Below are 6,000 nucleotides of genomic sequence, written 5' to 3'. Positions count from 1 at the left end.
ATACATAGGTCTTATATAGCGCTTTTCAGGAGACACAAAGACGCTTTACAGGTGAGACAGACAAACAAAGATGGCAGAGCTGTTGCAGGTTGTAGCTGAAACATATGAGTTTTGAGCAGTTTTTTGTAGGTGGCCAGTGAGTCTGAGTTTCTGATGTGGATGGGGAGTGAGTTCCAGAGGGCGGGGGCGGCGATGGCGAAGGCTCGGTCCCCCAGGGTTCGGTGCTTTGATTTGGTGATGGGTTTGAGGAGGTTTAAGTCGGCAGAGCGGAGGCGGCGGGATGGGCGGTGGCGTTGTAGGAGGGCTGTGAGGTATGGGGGGGCCAGGTTGTTGAGGGCTTTGTAGGTGATGAGCAGAACTTTGTAGTGGATGCGCTGTTGTACGGGGAGCCAGTGAAGCTGTTGGAGGACGGGGGGGGTGTGGTCTCTGGAGGACGGGGGTGATGTGGACTCTGGAGGACGGGGGTGATGTGGACTCTGGAGGACGGGGGTGATGTGGACTCTGGAGCGGGTGTGGGTGAGGAGGCGGGCAGCAGAGTTTTGAACATATTGCAGTTTTTGTAAATCAGAGGAGGGGAGACCGTACAGGAGGCTATTGCAGTAGTCGAGTCTGGATGTAATAAATGCATGGATCAGAGTTTCAGCAGCAGATGTGGAGAGGGGGGGGCGGAGGCGAGCGATGTTACGGAGGTGGAAAAAGGCAGTTTTGGTGATCTGTCGGATGTGGGGCTTGAATGTGAGTGTGGGGTCGAAAATGAAACCAAGATTTGGGATCTGGGGGGAGGTGGTGACTGTGTGGCCATCGACGGAGAGATTGAAGTCTTGGGAGGAGGGGAGGAGTGATTTGGGACCAATGACGATGATTTCAGATTTATTGCAGTTAAGCAAAACAGGGCCTTGAGGAGCGTCTACGATCGACACAAAAGATTATTCTTAAGGCTCGTTTCTGGAGATGAAGAATTGGCTCAAGTTTGGTTTTATGAGTGCTGGCCCGAGCAATATTACAATCATTAATATATGGATATATCATTGTGTAATACAAGATCACTGCAACATTTGTGTCGATCAGATGCCGATTATTACAAAATATATTGTTATTGTCAGAGTATTTTTTGTCCCATAATTGAGTTCTGAGAGACATGTATAAGAAAGTGATAACTGCCCAGGTGGGTCATTTCTGTAACTGAGGCTGATTCTGGGAAGTCATGTGACACAGAGAGCCAATAGAAAAATGAGTCAGATTCAGAAAGACTTTTTTTTATTTTAATTTACAGCTTGTACTGTGTCAGATTAGCTACATTTTAGGCTGAGTTTTATCTGATTACAGGAGTGTATCATGTGCGTTTAAGAGTTTATCCCCATAAGAGCCATAAATCCCGCCACTTGAACAGTTTTTTCCCGCCGCCATCAGACTCATGAACAAAAACATGTCTCTGCAGCTTAGACTCACAGATGTCGTTTGCACTCGCACTGTGTGGCACGTCCACACTGCCATCACTTATCACTTATATGACTTTATATCACTTTATCTGACTTTATATCACTTTATCTGACTTTATATCACTTTATCTGACTTTATATCACTTTATAGGCCTAAAGTGATTCAATGTCAAATTGTTGTTGTCTTACCAGATGTCACTTTTAATTCAATTTATTTAATATCCTTTATGCATGCCCCTATAGCCTTATAGTTGGAAGTTTTTTAGCTTTTTTTTTGTATCTTAATTCTCTCTGATGTGTTTTATGTTGCTCATCTTCACTGAGAAAAAATCCTAGTTTGTGAACCTGTTCTCAAACCATGGCAATAAAACTATTCTGCTTCTGCTTCCTGTGTTTGGGAGAAATGAGAACCTCTCTGAAAACACCACAGAACAGTTACAGAACAGCTGTCGCTAAACTCAGCGTGGCTTCATGAGGCTTTGGAAAGAAATTCTGTATTTCCATGTTTACCAAGTTGTAATCAACGGTCTGATGATGAGTCATTTTTATGGTCATCTGATAAATCTCTGTATTTAAGAAATGCCGAGATAAGTCTCTCCATTTCCCCGGACTCCGCTCTAAGGTAAGAACTTGGAAAATAATTCTTTCAATAGGCTTTAGGTCAGAGGCCGCAGAGGGACGTCAGACAGAATGGATCGAATTAAGAGACAGTTAAGACTTATTGCATTTACGTGGCTACAGCAGGACACATTTGTTGATGAATAAAGCTGTATTTTACGATGTCCTGCAGAAGTATTGAGTATTTGAAACCGCTGAAGGCCCTGCTGTAGATCTTGTGTGTCTAAATAGTTTTTCCTTGAAGGTGAAAGAATGAGTATGCCTGCGATGAGTTCATGTAGAAAAAGGGGAGCGGCCGAGGCGTCTCTGCTGTCTGCACCCTTCGGTAAGAAAAGACTTGAATCATTTCATATTGATTATAAAGGGAAATCTGTGCCACCAGGAAGTGATGCTGAATTCTGTGTTTTTGCCCTTGACTTGCCCAGTTTGAGTTTAATAAGTGATAAAAAAAAAAATACAAAATTGAAACCCGAATGGAATCTAATTTAATTCACTTCTCAGATTGAACTCAGAATTCTCAATTCTTTCAACTCATTACATTTTGTCAAAATATTTACCGATTAAAAAAAAATCCAGAGTCAGAATCAAATCCTGATGGCACAGATTTCACCCCATAACATTAATAATGCTAATATTTATTTAAAAAGCACTTTTCATGAGAAAGCAAACCTCAAAGAGTGACTGATGAATTAACAATATCTATACATATACGTATTCAAACTTGTGGCAAAATAAATGTTGTATGTTTTACAGACATAAATCAACAAGCTGAAAGCAGAGACAATTGGATCAAAGTTTGGGAAACATTGGATAAGATATTATCTGATCTCAAACGCATCAGAGACGAAACAAGAAATAGAAAAGAAAATCTAGAAAGAAGAGTTGAATCTGCTAAGACAGAAGGCTTCAAGTCAGATGCCAGACCCGATCCCGCGTTTGCTCTGCTGAGAGCGTTTGTGCTGATCATTGCTGGTCAAGCAGATGCCAACAAGAAAATATCCGAACTCCGCGACGCTGACAGCAAATGTGATGAGCAGATGGTGAAAGACGTCAACAGGCTGCTGTCGGACTTCAAGGACAAAATCAAATTCATAAAAAACAAGTTCAATAAGGTTAAGTCTTTGTTTAAAACCCACGACATCGACACAGACGACCTGGTCCAAATGAACGCCCACATTGATGACTTGATCCAAAAGATTGATGAGACTCAGATTCCACGAGGGTTGGAGGAGGTCATTGTCCACTGCGCCCGAGTAGTTAGAGATCTGGAAAACACAGTGCATGACGTTCAAGTGAATTTTTCTGAGAGCAACCACAGCTTTGACATTTCAAACGATCTTCCGAGCACTTCCAACACAGAGCCCCAAGTGAAACAGGACCCAGCCTTAGGGATGAATCAAATGGCATTCAGAATCACAATGCTCCTGTTTGTATTAATGATATTCTTGATGTTATCTGTTCTTTTGTTTTCTAATCGTGATCTTCATATATATGTAGTCCCAGGCTTGGCACAAAGCAACCAGGATCATGGCACAAACAGTTTGAAGACAGGACACACAGAGACAGGGATGCTGCCCCCGTCAGCACAAAACAAGAGACGTCTTCTGCTATAAGGCTGATGATTGACAGTCTGGGAGCAGCTCATGAATCAGCTAATCATTAAACCCTCCCAGTCTCACCCTGACCCCCTGAGCCTCTCTGCTGATACTATATAAACCTGTACATATGTCGTGCCTGATTGAAACTGAAACCCTGTGATTCTGGACTAAACATAAATGGAAGGAAGCGTGACCGAAGCAATGGACAAACCTCTGTAATGTATATTCAGTCAGATGAAAACAATGGAACTTTGTGCTGATATCAACTCTTTTTGTTTCTTTTCTGTCTTCTACTTTTTTGGTGGAGATTAAACTGTAACATTTTGTTATTACACCATTGCTGTTTCACTTATGCACCTTTATATTCAAGTATAAAACACTATATGATCCATTTTGAATTAATAAACAAATTCACAAACAAATTGTTTCCTCATTTAATAAACAAATATGACGCATAGAAAGTCACAGAAGGACATTGATTTATTTGGATCGGCCTGATTCTGTCGGTTTAAGGAGTGTTTGCTCCATTGGGGAGAGTGCGGACAGTAAATGGACATGTATCTAAACAATAAAACCTGCCACACGGCTGACTCTTCTGTACAAACTGCACTTTTCAATTTGAATACATGCCCTCCACCTTCGCCAAGCACATTAACAAGAAGCTTTTAGATTTGGGTGAAGTCGAACTGGAGAAACAAAAAATCTGGTTTATTCTCGATTCAGATGTTTCTTGGACTCAGTATTTCAGGCCGTCTTGAGCAGCTGAAGGAGCATTTAGACCGAGCGGCTTTGGAGTTTGCAGTGTGACCAGTGTGACCAGTGTGACCAGTGTGATTTTATGGGTCTTGTGTCATTTATCCCGTGGTGATAAAGCTCTGCACACGGAGCAGGCGGAGCTCGGTCCACACGCCACTGACCACACACTCAGGTAAGAGCTCCACAGACGGGACCACATTACTCAGTCTTCTTCACTTTTACAACTTTTCACGAACAGATGGTACATTACAGATTATACATATACATATACTTATACATTATGGCCTCACTCAGTGTGACTCAAACTGAAGTGGAGCTGTTCCTCCTGGGAAACAATCACACTCATTCAATAATGTAATAGTGTAAAAGCCTCTGCGCTCAAACAGTCTTTCTTACACAGCTTCACTGTTACAGAGCAAAGGTCACGATGAAACTCCTGAACCACAGAGAGCAAAGGTCAGGGGTCAGGATTACAAAGCACCGAGACCTGCAGTCATATCCTTTCCTTTACTCTTCGGTTCTGAAGTCAGTTTTGCTCACAGTCTGGAGGAGCTCATCCCATGTCTCGTGCCTCTGTGTGAGAATGCAGGCTGAGCAAGTGAACGTTTGCATTCGGGGACACCACACTGCCCCCTGGTGGTACATCTCCTTCCCCTTGCGTCTGCTGTTTGGTGAACTAAAGCTCTGAGTGGAGGTGTGGCCCCTCCTCCCCTTCACTCCTGCCTCGACCTTCCTCCCGCCTCCACCTGGCTCCGCCCACAGTCTATAATCAGCATGTGAGTCACTGAAGTTCCTTTGGTGTGGAAGAAATAAATGCTTGGTACTTTTCGTGTGAAGCCTCGTGGCCACAACCTCCCGCTCAGACCCTGATGTTTGTTTCAGTTCCTCTTCTGAGACTTCCTCGTTTCTTCAGGCATGACTCAGATGACGTCGTCTTTCCCGGAGCAGACTCTGATCATGCTCCTGCTTCATCCAGGGGAGCCATGACTCTGATCATGGTCCTGCTTCATCCAGGGGAGCCATGACTCTGATCATGGTCCTGCTTCATCCAGGGCTGCCATGACGACTTTCTGGACTTAAATGTGACACAAACTAAAGAGCTTGTCGTTGACTTCAGGAGGAATCCAGAGAGAAACCGAGCTTTATCCAGGGGGAGGAGATGGAAAAGGTCGACTCTTTTCAGCACTCGGGGACTGTTTTTGATTCCTCTCTATGATCTGATAAAAACACAGAGCAAAGTGTGAAACGTGGACATCAGCGAGTTCACCTGACGAGGAAACTGAACTCTTTTAATGCATCAGCAAATATTTTAAGTCACTTTTATTGAAAGAGTCTTTAAAGAGGGGGTGTTCTGCTGTTTTCAGTCACATAGCACCGTCTATCTCACACTACAATGATGACAAACCTTCTGCTGGTCTGTAAATGCAGTAAATTAGAATAACTGCCTCTGTCTCTTTAACCCCTTAACTCCCACATGGACGGATCCAGTTTGGCTTTACCCTAATCAAAAAGCTTCTTGGGGAAAAAAGCACCAAAACAGCCACAAAAAACAAAACAAGAGAAAACAAGGATGTAAACGCAACAAAAAT

The sequence above is a fragment of the Gobius niger genome (genome assembly GCF_951799975.1).
Source record: "Gobius niger genome assembly, chromosome: 19".
Classification (NCBI taxonomy): domain Eukaryota; kingdom Metazoa; phylum Chordata; class Actinopteri; order Gobiiformes; family Gobiidae; genus Gobius; species Gobius niger.
Note: the sequence above shows the minus strand (reverse complement) of the source record.